The sequence below is a fragment of the Populus trichocarpa genome, chromosome 11, assembly GCF_000002775.5.
Source record: "Populus trichocarpa isolate Nisqually-1 chromosome 11, P.trichocarpa_v4.1, whole genome shotgun sequence".
Classification (NCBI taxonomy): Eukaryota; Viridiplantae; Streptophyta; class Magnoliopsida; order Malpighiales; family Salicaceae; genus Populus; species Populus trichocarpa.
In genome coordinates, this window is record NC_037295.2 from 10,843,762 (window position 1) to 10,857,653 (window position 13,892).

At 39.0% G+C, this 13,892-nt stretch overlaps 1 long non-coding RNA gene across 1 annotated transcript; it reads left to right on the forward strand.

Annotated features, from left to right (window-relative positions):
- The first annotated feature begins 10,711 nt into the window (after nt 1-10,711).
- Nucleotides 10,712-13,449, forward strand: LOC127904042 (uncharacterized). The gene is made up of 3 exons (XR_008056842.1): nt 10,712-10,870; nt 12,336-12,392; nt 13,309-13,449. It is a non-coding gene; the product is annotated as an uncharacterized LOC127904042 (long non-coding RNA).
- Nucleotides 13,450-13,892: the final 443 nt, after the last annotated feature.

Genomic DNA, 13,892 nt, shown 5'->3' on the forward strand with positions numbered 1-13,892 from the left:
TAGTCTTTACTGAACTCCGATTGGGATGTGATCTTTAACAAAGGTAAGAAAACATATTAATAGACTTCATGCAAAATTGCATCCCGATCCGACGATTGGATTGAGAGCTTTGCTTTCTAATGTAAAATTGGTCATTTCATGACTTTTCATAAACAATCTAGATTTTTCTTGTTCAATCTTCACATAAAATCATATCAATTGTCCTTCTAACCCTTTAAGGTCATTTTATTATTTTGGAATATATTCATTTTAGAATTTCCACCTTTATTTATTTATCGGGCTTATTACCGTTTTAAAATAACATCACTAATTTTAATCGGTGTTTGCACCTTCAGTCCTACCCTTTTCATGGCATTATCCTTTATTATAATGTATTCTTTATTACCTCACTTATTTCCTAGAAATATTTTGTCATTTTTCTCATTATCTTATCCATCAAAACACGTTACCAGTTTCTCTGTCCTTATGAATTCTAAATCAAAATTCATTTTATGGAGGTCATCTTTTCCATTATAGATCATTATTTATCTATTATTTCAAATCTTGGTTTCCATTACTCATTGAAATATTACCACTTTCAGTCTTACGTTTACATGAGGGTTTACGCATCTGCATATTTAAATTATAAATTTCCAGGGTTTCACATAAGCGTTCGACGATCTAATATCTGTTCTAACGCAATATGGTAACATTCATGATAAAGTATTTTATTATTCAACGTATATAAAAAAGAAGAAGGTGCAAGTCACCTACCTGCTCCACCTGTGGGTTGTCTTGTCTTGACGATGGTCCAATCCCAACCGCACCACCTAAGACATCAATGGTCACAAATCAGTACATTTGTATTTTTGAATCACATTCGTCACCACACTTATTTCAAGAGTTCATATGTTGACATTCAAGTGTTCCACATTTTACACCATCATACCATGAAATTGTTACTAGCATTTAAGTCATTTCTACCTAGGAGGCTTATTGTAGAAATCGGCAGCGAGAACTGGTTCGCTGCAGGCTGCCCAATTCGGCAGCGAGAACTGTTTCGCTGCACGCAGCCAATTCAGCAGCGAGAACTGCTTCGCTGCTGGCAGCCAATTCGGTAGCGAGAACTGCTTCCCTGCTGGCGCCACAATTTCGGCAGTAAATGCTAACTCGTAGCAGACAGCTCAATTTCGCCAGCGAATCACAATTCGCTGCAGCCAACTCGACTTCGGCAACGATTCGCTGCAGACAACTCCACTTTGGTAGTGAATCGCAAGTTCGCTGCAGAATACGCCACTCGGCAGCGAATTGTTAATTCGCTGCAGACGACACAGTTTCGGCAGCGAATCACAAATTCGCTGCAGAACACACAATTCGGCAGCGAATTAGCATTCGCTGCAGAATACTAAGTTTCGGCAGCGAATGCTAATTCGCTGCAGCCAACATAGTTTCAGCAGCGAATCACAATTTCACTACACAACACACAATTCGGCAGCGAATGCTAATTCGCTGCAGAAGACTCAGTTTCGGCAGCGAATCACAAATTTGCTGCAGACAACTCAGTTTCGGCAGCGAATGCTAATTCGCTGCAGTCGACACAGTTTCGGCAGCGAATCACAAATTCGCTGCACAACTCACAATTCGGCAGCGAATGCTAATTCGCTGCAGAAGACTCAGTTTTGGCAGCGAATGCTAATTCGCTGCAGTAGACACAGTTTCGGCAGCGAATCACAAATTCGCTGCACAACACATAATTCGGCAGCGAATGTTAATTCGCTGCAGAAGACTCAGTTTCGGCAGCTAATGCTAATTCGCTGCAACCAACACAGTTTCGGCAGCGAATCACAGTTTTGCTGCACAACACACAACTCGGCAGCGAATGCTAAGTCGCTGCAGAAGACTCAGTTTCCGCAGCGAATCACAAATTCGCTGCAGACAACTCAGTTTTGGCAGCAAATGCTAATTCGCTGCAGCTGACACAGTTTCGACAGCGAATCAGAGTTTCGCTGCACAACACACAATTCGGCAGCGAATATTATTTCGTTGCAGAAGACTCAGTTTCGGCAGCGAATCACAAATTCGCTGCAGACAACTCAGTTTCGGCAGCAAAAGCTAATTCGTTGTAGCTGACACAGTTTCGGCGGCGAATCAGAGTTTCGCTGCACAACACACAATTCGGCAGCGAATACTATTTCGCTGCAGAAGACTCAGTTTCGGCAGCGAATCACAAATTCGCTGCAGACAACTCAGTTTCGGCAGCAAATGCTAATTCGCTGCAACTGACACAGTTTCTGCAGCGAATCAGAGTTTCGCTGCACAACACACAATTCGGCATGAACAGGCACCACACATGCTGTAACAACCCCAGCATATACACTGTCACTAAGTTCCAGCAGAACACACACATTGAAACCATCAATTTGAGCACCTAATCCTTCAACAAAATCCCAGCAGAACACACACATGCATGCTGGCCAACCCCATAGTTAAAGTCAGCCCTCTACCATGATTTGTTATTTCCATTTTATTCATTTTTCTTTGTTAGATGTTCTGAAATTGGCTTCATTTCATTTCTGTTTCCTTGTTCTCCTAGTTAATTTCAGTTTCCTTCACAGCTAGCTTAGGTCTTAGGTCAATTTCCTGAGGGTTTTCTTCTTCATTTCCGTTTCTGGTCTTAAGGAGAAGAGGAAGGGAGTTTCATGACCCATACCTTTTGAATCTAACTAAGTTTGAGGAAGGTTTGACACTATTCTTTCTCTTCTCCTTCTGGTTCTCCTCCTTCTTCCTCTCACGTTTTCCAGCCTTCTTTTTCCTTTCCTCTAGGCAGCTGTCCAATCTTCTCTCGAGGTCTCATCTTTCCCTCACACGTTCACAAGGCACTCTCTACTGGTTTGGTTTAGGTTTCTGCTGTGAAAGAGGAAGGGAAGAACGACATGCAGCTGCTGTTTTGGGAAAAGGATGGATCATCCTATCTCTCTCCTCCTTGTATTTATACTCCCCATGAAATGAGGTGGGTTGTTTGGGGGTTGGTTTAGATGTGTCCTTATCCTTGTTTAGGTTTATCTAAAACCGGTTTTACCCCTCCCTCCCAGCTCCTTAAGTTAATTAATTTTTTTTTGAAACAGAAACTGCGTTGCTGCCGATGCAGAAATCGGCAGCGAAAACTGCGTCATCAATTCATATATATATATATACATATATTTTCTCTTGGGTGTTTACATTCTCCCCCCCTTTAATATGAATTTCGTCCTCGAAATTTAAGGGGTTTCACACTCCATACTTGGTAGTTCAAATAAATCGGGGTACTTTTTCCTCATCTCAGCCTCCCTCTCCCAAGTTTCCTCTTCTATTTGAGCATTTCGCCATAAGATTCTGACGATGGGGATCTTTTTGTTCCGTAGCTCCTTCACTTCCTGATCTAGTATCCTTATGGGCCTCATTTCCAGTGTTAAGTCTTCCTTCACTTCTATTGGAACCTGGGGTAGAACTCGAGCGGGATCCACGTCAGCCTTCCTTAACAGGGAGACATGGAACACATCATGGACCTTGGCTAACTGTGGGGGCAAGTCCACTTTGTAGGCTACTGGTCCTACTCGCTGTAAGATTTTGAAGGGTCCGATGAAGCTGGGAGTTAACTTCCCTTTCAATCCAAACCGTAACATGTTCTTCCATGGGGCTACCTTCAAGAACACCTGGTCCCCCGTACAGAACTCAAGAGGTCTTCTCCTCACATCAGCATACTTCTTCTGTATATCCTGTGCGGCTTTGATGCGATCCCTGATAGTTCTCACTTTCTCCGTGGTGACTTGGACCAACTCCGCGCCATATAACTTCCGATCCCCAATTTCCTCCCAACACAAAGGAGTTCTGCACCTCCTACCATACAAGGCTTCATATGGGGCAATCCTTTTTGTGGCTTGGTGACTATTGTTATACGTGAACTCCACCAATGCCATGTGTTCCTCCCAGTTTCCTCCCAGGTGAAAGGGTGCACTAATGGTGTAAGAATAAGTATTATATAAACTCAACATGGACTTTAATGTTTGATACTAACATGTTTTGTATCTGTTATCTTATTCACTCTTAATACTTTGCTTGTGAAATGGTTAATCTAGATTTATGTTGTATAACCCTTGGTACAACAAATACTTGACACTTTCATACCCCAATTGTATGGTATAACCGACACCTGTGCTATGAAAGGAACTTGATTTGCTATTAACATAAATTAACATCATGAATACCTGACAACATTTACAAGTATTATCATTATTCGAATAAGATAACTAATGTAATCATGTTAACAATTTATAATCCGATTGGAACCTCCTTTGTGTGTGGTTTCCAGTTGAGTAATAAAAAGAGTTTATACTATACTTCTTTGAAATACCATTAGTGGATCCTCTAACCTTGACAATTGTTTTATCATTGTTTAATCTTTTCATCATTATCACATCTCAAAGTTCTCTTCAACACCAATATCATTTTATTATTTGTAATTTATATAGTTCACCTCCCTATGGTTCAACCTTGGTCTTGTCAGGTTATTTATTACTTTGACACTCCTGCACTTGAGAGAAGGCATCAACTCTATGATCGTGTCAAGTTTTTGGTGCCGTTGCCGGGGAGGTAAATTACTGTATAAATTATATATTTTATTTTATTGTCTTTTCTTTTCTTTCCTTTATCCAACTTTTGTTTCTTTTGTTTTGTTTTGTTTCCTCTTTTTTTCTTCCTTTTATTCTCTTCCTACACGTGCATGAGAGTTTGGTCACGTACATTAAGTGGTAGACTTTATAGGGTATCCTCATCATTTTCAAAAAATATGGCCGAAGAAGATAATCAGTCACTTCATAATGAGAATAATGAGAATAATCGAGTTAGAACACTTAGAGACCACATGAATCCTACAAGAACAAGTGCACCCTTATGTATAGTTTTCCCTCCTGATGCATCTCACTTCAATTTTAAGCCAGACATCATTCAACTTTTACCTTCTTTTCATGGCTTAGAACTAGAAAATCCATTCTTGCAACTTCTAATGCATTAATTAATTGTAGGAATGGAGTGATGAAGTTATCTTTTGGAAACATGACATTGGAGATTAATATTTTCAACATTTGCAAGCAACCTGGAGATCATAATGATTTACAGGAAGAAGAAATCAAGGACAAGAAAGGCACCGACAATGTTGTCATAGATCATTTGTCAAAATTGACAATAAATTCGACATCTGACTTCCCACCAATCGATGATTACTTCCTGACGAATCCTTACTTTCTCTTAGTCCAATGCCTTGGTTTGCTAATTTTGTCAATTTTCTTGCAACAGGAGATTTGCCAGCTCATTGGAGTATCCAAGAAAAAAGAAAGTTTTTAAACGAAGTGAAGAACTTTTATTGGGATGACCCTTACTTATTTAAATATTGACCTGATCAAATATTTTGAAAATACATTCTTGACAATGAGGTATGTAGTGTCATTAAATTCTGTCATTCTGAGGCACGTGGGGGTCATTTCTCATCAAAAAAGACAACTGCAAAATCTTACAAAGTGGATTTTATTGGCCCACTATGTTCAAAGACACACATGTGTTCTGCAAAGCTTGTGAAAATTGTCAAAAGTCAAGATTTATTTCAAAACATAAGGAATCTTTAAATAATCTTCTATTGACTTTTGAGACGTATCCTGGTGGAGATGTGCATTGTGCAATTCTTGATTTATAACCCAATTTTTATAAAGAACATGCTCGTCATAGTCTTGGGAATCTGACTAAAAAAGACCATGTTTGTCAATTTTTAAGAAAACTAGATGGGAAGCTTATCCCCGACTCATTGAGGGTGTTTAAGCCATTCTTGGACGTAAAACCAAGGGAAGATGTGAGCTACAATCACAACTACTTGTACATACACATGTTTTAAAAAGAACGAGAGAGAGAGAGAGAGAGAGAGAGACTCCAGCTGGCCTACATATAGGTGGTATGATTGCATTTTCAATTTCTCATCTATAAAATCTTCTCTTCCTTCCCTTCATTTCTACTCAACCCACACATTCAACAGATATAGAAGAGTGTAGAAATGTCAGGTTCCTCAAGTAATCATATAAGAAATATTTGTGTTTTCGGTGGATTCAGTCTTGGGAAAGAAAAAGAGTTTTTAGAATTAGCAAATCATCTTGGTCAGGTACTAGCTGAGAGAAAGATTCATTTAGTGAATGGAGGAGGCAGCCTTGGGTTAATGGGGGTTGTGTCAATAGCTGCATTTTTAGGAGGCAATAAAGTTTTGGGGGTCGTCCCCGAAGCTTTAGCAAAAGGGGACATCATTGGCAAAACAATTGGAGAGGAACTACAGGTCTCCACAATGTCTGATCGAATGAATGCAATGTTTAACCATGATGACGCCTTCATTGCCTTACTAGGTGGTCTGGGCACATTGAAAGAGATCTTTCATATTTCCTCTTGGGCCCAACTGCACATTCACCATAAACCTATAGGTTTGTTAAATGTTAATGGTTTTTATGATAATTTGTTGTCTTTTCTTGATCAAGCTGTGGAACAAAAATTTCTAACATCTTCGGCACGACAAATCATAATCTCTGCTGCTACTGCTGAACAATTGATTGACCAACTACAGTCTTTCATCCTTGTAATTAATCCCTTCATGAGTCACATAAATTTGTCAACTATGGAAAGCCGTAAAAAGCTTTAGATTGGATTTGAGCATTCATTTGTGAAACCTTGTGTCTATTGGTTTTATTAATAGCATATTATTTTGTTTTGTTATTTCTTATATTTGTTTAAGTGTGTTTCAGGTTTGTCAGTGTTCACTGTTTCAGGTGATGTCTTCTATACTCTATCTTTCTACCTTAGAACATTGAGGACAATGTCTCGTTTTGGTTGGGGGGAGAGGGTAGTAGTTGATATTAAGAAAAAAAATTAACTAATTGTGTTTTCTATTTTTAAAACCATTTGCAAAAATGTGTTACTAGGATGACAGAGTAAAGGAGGAATTTTAGTGACCTCTTGAGACGCATCTTAGTAAACATTCTTAACAAGGTCTATCAGAATACTTCTTGAAATATTCAGGTTTACAAACTCTCGCATTGTTATCACTTGATTCTGCTCATATACTCATTTAACAAGTATTTTTAAACCTTCATTTTCACACCCACACTGTAACATATGATTGTGGGTTGCACATTGGATTATTACATTATTTATGTTCTTTTGTTAAAGGTAACAACTAAGGGAAATAGATAGTATATAATTTGCAAAAAAAACAAAAAAAATTGATAATATTGATGATAATAAAAACATAGATAAGTTTGGTTTCGTAACCTCCCTATCCTAAGCAATTAAGCTTGAAGGGGTGTTTTAATACTTAATACCCTAAAGTCAACTAACTTGGAAGCTATTGGCACAGTGCTTGTTACATGGGTTAAGAAGAAAAGTTTAAGGGAATCAAACATTCCACTATCTACGTATCAGTATCTGCAACCCGAGTTACTAAGCTCGAAGGGGTGTCTCAACACCTAATGCCCTAAGACCAACTAGTCTGGGAGTCATTAGCTGAAAGCTTGTTACATGGGTTAAAGATGCATTGTATTTTAAGTTATATGTATATATATTAAAAAAAAGAAAAAAAAAGATAATAATCTCAACCCAAGGAAGTTAACATTAGAAAAACATTAGAACATAATATTGTTTTTTTTCCAATAAAAACCCCATCATCTATGTTTTCATACATTGAGCACATAAAAAGAAGGTTTATTAATATCTTGTGATTAGTACTTAAAAGTGAATTTTTATCAAGGTTTTATATCATCATTTTGCACTTGAAGTATCACTAACTCCTGAACTAGAGCATGTTTTATACTAACATGTCTGATACTATAAGATACCTTTAATTTATGGTAAATGTTCATCTTAAATGCAGGCCTATCACATAAATCAAAGGATTGATTAATGAGTTGAACTACTGAAATTGAAAAGACAAAGAGAGGGTTAAACTTAGAAAAGAGATGCTGGTTTAGTCCAAACTGGAACACTGTTCAGTCATTGGGTCATATCTAGAGCTGTAGATCTTGGATTTCAATTTGGTTTATATGGCTAGAAAGCTAAGACATAGGCCTAAAACAATCATGGGGAGTGCAAGACTCAATTCTATTGTTTGGAAGTCCAAATCTTAGCAACAACGGAGAAGTCGGAATCTGTCCTGCAGCCCAGATACTATTCAGTGTTCAGCCCATATCTCGAGTTCTAGAAGTCCAAATGCACAGATTTTTTTTTGTTGGAAAGCTGAGACAATTTCCTAGAACTTTCATGATTTAAGTCTGTTCAAATTCTGACGTTATCAATGACGTTTTGTTCAGACAAAAAGATAAGGATTGTCACCAAGTAAAGATGTGGCCACCCACTCAACAATTAGTCATCAAATCAATAATTCTAAATTTTGGCCTATAAAAGGAGGCATTTGCCATGCATTTAGGCATCTTGGTTTCCAGATCAATATCATGTTCTTGCTCTCTCTTTATATTTTTGTAATGCTCAAGTTTTGTTTATATTAATCTCTTGTTTATGCTTTTCATTTTCTTTCCTTTACTTAGTTAACTTATATCTTACTTATGTTCTTATCTTGTTTATTTATGTTTCTCTTCTTCATTATGTTTAGCTAAGTTTATTATGTCAAGGTGAAAAGGTTACACTAATGGTGTAAGAATAAGTATAGTATAAATTCAACATGGACCTTAATGTTTGATACTAACATGTTTTACATTTGTTATCTTGTTCACTTTTAATACTTTACTTGTTAAATGGTTAATCTAGATTTATATTGTATAACCCTTGGTACAACAAATACTTGGCACTTTCATAGCCCAAAGCGTATGGTATAACCAACACCTGTGCTATGAAAGGAACTTGATTTGTTGTTAACATAAGTTATAATCATGAATGCCTGACAACATTTACAAGTATCAGCATTATTCGAATAAGATAACTAATGTAATCATGTTAACAATTTATAATCCGATTGGAACCTCTTTTGTGTGTGGTTTCCAGTTGAATAATAAGAGTTTATACTATACTTGTTTGAAATACCATTAGTGGATCCTCTAACCTTGACAATTGCTTTTATCATTGTTTAATCCTCATATTAATCTTCCATCTCAAAGTTCTCATCAACTTTTTCTTCTTATTATTATTATTATTATTGTTGTTGTTGTTGTTGTTGTTGTTGTTATTTATAATTTATATAGTTAACCTCCCTATGGTTCGACCCCGGTCTTGCCAGGTTATTTATTACTTCGACACTCCTGCACTTGAGAGAAGACATCAATCTTTTGGTCGTGTCAAGTTTTTGGCGCCGTTACTGGGGAGGTAATTCTAGTATAAATTATAATATTTATTTTATTTTCTCTTTTCACTTTTCACTTTTCTTGTATCTAACTTTGTTTCTTTTGTTTTCTTCTTCCTTTTATTCTCTTCCTACATGTGCATGAGAGTTTGGTCACGTACATTAAATGGTAGACTTTGTAGGGTATCCTCATCATTTTCAGAAAATATAGCCGAAGAAGATAATCAGTCGCTTCATAATGAGAATAATAAGAATAATCGTGTTAGAACACTTAAAGACCACATGAATCCCACAAGAACAAGTGCACCCTCATGCATAGTTTTTCCTCCTCATGCATCTCATTTTAATTTTAAGCCAGAAATTATTCAACTTTTACCTTCTTTTCATGGCTTAGATTTAGAAAATCCATATTTGCATTTAAAGAAATTTGAGGAGGTTTGTAACACCTATAATGACTCAAATTGTAGCATAAACACCATTAGATTAAAGCTTTTTCCTTTTTCATTAAAAGATAAAGCTAAAACATGGCTACAAAATTTGAGACCAGGATCCATTCGTGTTTGGGATGAAATGCAACAACAATTTTTAAAGAAGTATTTTCCATCTCATAGAATAAACTCTTTCAAAAGACAAATCATCACTTTCACTCAAAACCAGGAGAAACATTTTACCAATGCTGGGATAGGTATCGAGACTTGCTTAATACTTGCCCTCATCATGGTTTGAAACATGGAGATTGGTTTTGTAAACACTCAAAGGAAAATATATTTATATTTAGAGAGAGAGAGATGATGATGAATGCAGTTTTCGCTGCCGATGCAGAAATCGGCAGCGACGCAGTTTTCGCTGCCGATGCAGAAATCGGCAGCGACGCAGTTTTCGCTGCCGATTCTGGACTTGGCAGCGATGCAGTTTTCGCTGCCGATTCTGGACTTGGCAGCGACGCAGTTTTCGCTGCCGATGCAGAAATCGGCAGCGATGCAATTTTCGCTGCCGATTCTGGACTTGGCAGCGACGCAGTTTTCGCTGCCGATGCAGAAATCGGCAGCGATGCAGTTTTCGCTGCCGATTTTGGACTTGGCAGCGACGCAGCCTTCACTCCCGATACAGAAATCGGTAGCGACGCAGTTTTCGCTGCCGATTTCTCAATGAACAGTGACGCAGAGCTGGGAGGGAGGGGTAAAACTGATTTTAGATAAACCAAACAAGGATAAGGACACACCTAAACCAACCCCCAAACAACCCATTTCATTGGATGGGTAGTATAAATACAAAGAGGGGAGAGAGAATGACCCATCTTCTTCCAAATCCAGCAGCTGCATGCCGTTCTTCCCTTCCCCTTTCACAACAGAAACATGAATCAGACTAGTAGAGATTACTTTGTGAACTTGTGAGGGAGAGATGAGACCTTGAGAGAGGAGTGGGCAGCTGCATAGAGGAGAGGAAAAAGAGAGCTGGAAAACGTGAGAGGAAGAAGAAGGAGGAGAACCAGCAGCTGAATAGTGTCAAACCTTCCTCAAACTTAGTTAAATTCAGAAGGTATGGGTCATGAAACTCTCTTCCTCTCCCCCGTAAGATCAAAAACGAAAATGAAGAAGAAAAACCCTAAGAAAAGAATTGATCTAAGCCCTAAGCCAGCTGTGAAGGAAGCTGAAATTAACCAAGAGAACAAGCAAACAAAAGTGAAATAAAGTCAATTTCAGAACATCTAACAAATCATGGTAGAGGGCTGGCTTTAACTAGGGGGTAATTAATGTGTTCTGTTGTGATGTTGTTGCTGGACTTAATATGTTCTGCTGTGATGATTGTTGCTGAAATTAATGTGATGTTGTTGCTGACATTAATGTGATGTTGTTGCTGGAATTAATGTGTTCTGCTGTGATGATTGTTGCTGGAATTAATGTGTTCTACTGTGATGATTGTGCTGAAATTGATGCTCCTGATTGTGTGTTGCGCAGCGAAATTCTGTTTCGCTGCCGCAACTGAACCTCCTGCAGCGAATTGATATTCGCTGCCGATTTGTGTGTTGCGCAGCGAAATTCTGTTTCGCTGCCGCAACTGAACTTGCTGCAGCGAATTGATATTCACTGCCGATTTGTGTGTTGCGCAGCGAAATTCTGTTTCGCTGCCGCAACTGAACCTATCAATTCGCAGCCGATTTGTGTGTTGCGCAGTGAAATTCTGTTTCGCTGACGCAACTGAACCTGCTGCAGCGAATTAATATTCGCTGCTGATTTGTGTGTTGCGCAACGAAATTCTGTTTCGCTGACGCAACTGAACCTCCTGCAGCGATTTGATATTCGCTGCCGATTTGTGTGTTGCGCAGCGAAATTCTGTTTCGCTGCCGCAACTGAACCTGCGGCAGCGAATTAATATTCGCTGCCGATTTGTGTGTTGCGTAGCAAAATTCTGTTTCGCTGCCGCAACTGAACCTGCTGCAGCGATTTGATATTCGCTGCCGATTTGTGTGTTGCGCAGCGAAATTCTGTTTCGCTGACGCAACTGAACCTGCTGCAGCGAATTCATATTTGCTGCCGATTTGTGTGTTGCGCAGCGAAATTCTGTTTCGCTGACGCAACTGAACCTCCTGCAGCGATTTGATATTCGCTGCCGATTTGTGTGTTGCGCAGCGAAATTCTGTTTCGCTGCCGCAGCTGAACCTCCTGCAGCGAAGTGATATTCGCTGCCGAGTTGTGCGTTGTGCAGCGAAACTGTGGCGCCAACAGCGGTGCAGTTCTCGCTGCCGAACTGGCAGCCTGCGGCGAACTAGTTCTCGCTGCCGAATTGGGCAGCCCGCAGCGAACCAGTTCTCGCTGCCGATTCCTACAATAAGCCTCCTAGGCAGGAATGACTTAAATGCTAATAACAATTTCATGATATGATGGTGTAAAATAGGGAACACTTGAATGTGAACATATGAACTATTGAAATAAGTGTGATGATGAATGTGATTCAAAAATAAAATAAATACAACTGTGCTGATTTGTGACCATTGATGTCTTAGGTGGTGCGGTCGGGATTGGACCATCATCAAGACAGGAACGACCCACAGGTGGAGCAGGTAGGTGACTTGCACCTTTCTTTTTTCATACGTTGAACCTTGGAATATTTTAACTTGAGTACTACCATATTGTTAGAACCGATATTAAATTGTCGAACGCTTAATTGTTGATAAAAGAGTGATTAGCTTCGGCTAATGGCATCCGAATGGATGGCCGGGACAAAAGACTGATTAGCTTCGGCTAATGGCATCCAAACGGATGGCCGGGACAAAGAATGATTAGCTTTGGCTAATGGCGTCCGAATGGATGGCCGGGATGAAGGACTGATTAGCTTCGGCTAATGGCATCCAAACGGATGGCCGGGACAAAGAGTGATTAGCTTCGGCTAATGGCATCCGAATGGATGGCCGGGACAAAGAATGATTAGCTTTGGCTAATGGCGTCCGAATGGATGGCCGGGTTAAAAAGGGATGATTTCGCTGCTGATTGTGGATCGGCAGCGACGCAGTTCCGCTGCCGATTCTGGATCGGCAGCGACACAATATTCGCTGCCGATACAGAAATCGGCAGCGACCTAGTTTCCGCTGCCGATACAGAAATCGGCAGCGACGCAGTTTCCGCTGCCGATTCTGGATCGACAGCGATGCAGTCTTCGCTGCCGATACAGAAATCGGCAGCGACCCAGTTTCGCTGCCGATTCCTTGATCGGTAGCGATGTAGTTTCGGCTGCCGATTTTAGGATTGGCAGCGACGCAGCTATCGCTATGGAATCCGGATGGATAGCCGGGACAAATAAACGACTAGTTTCGGCGAATGGCATTTGAAAACTTGTGTATCTATATGTACTACTAATTGTTACATCAAATACATGAAGAAATTATAAATGTTAATGCTTATTTAATTGCTAGGCTGTTAGTTACCATTATTATTATTATTAAGTATTTGTTTTCTCTTAAATGTTTTGTACTGCTGCAGGGACGTCACACCAACGAGATGTCTAGGATACCCGATACACGGGAACCTACTTTTGCAAGGAATTAAGTAGATGCATTCTAAATCACAATGTATTTTGTAGGGATCAATGTACTGAATGTATAACTTTTATTAGATCCTTTTGTTTAAAATTTGTGATGGCTATTAGAAGTATAAGAGTGCAAACTCATGTCCATGTATATAAATTTTTAATATGAACTTCAAATCATGCAACCTTAATATTATGTGTTTGTGTAAGATTCGCTTTTGAATGAACTGTTGATTGTATGGATTGTATTTTGATGATGTGAGGATTCAAGTTCTTTGATTACCGGCACCATGTGTATTATATATATATATATATATATATATATATATATATATATAAATTTACTATTGTTTTGGGCTTAGAAAGCCGGGTTGTTACAGGTTTCACATTTTTATGAAGGATTAACACCTAGAGATAGGCAAATGGTTGAATTGATGTGCAATGGAACTTTTGACGATAAAGACCCTAATGAAGCAATGGAGTACCTAGACTTGCTAGCTGAAAATGCTCAAAATTAGGACACTACAGACACTTATGA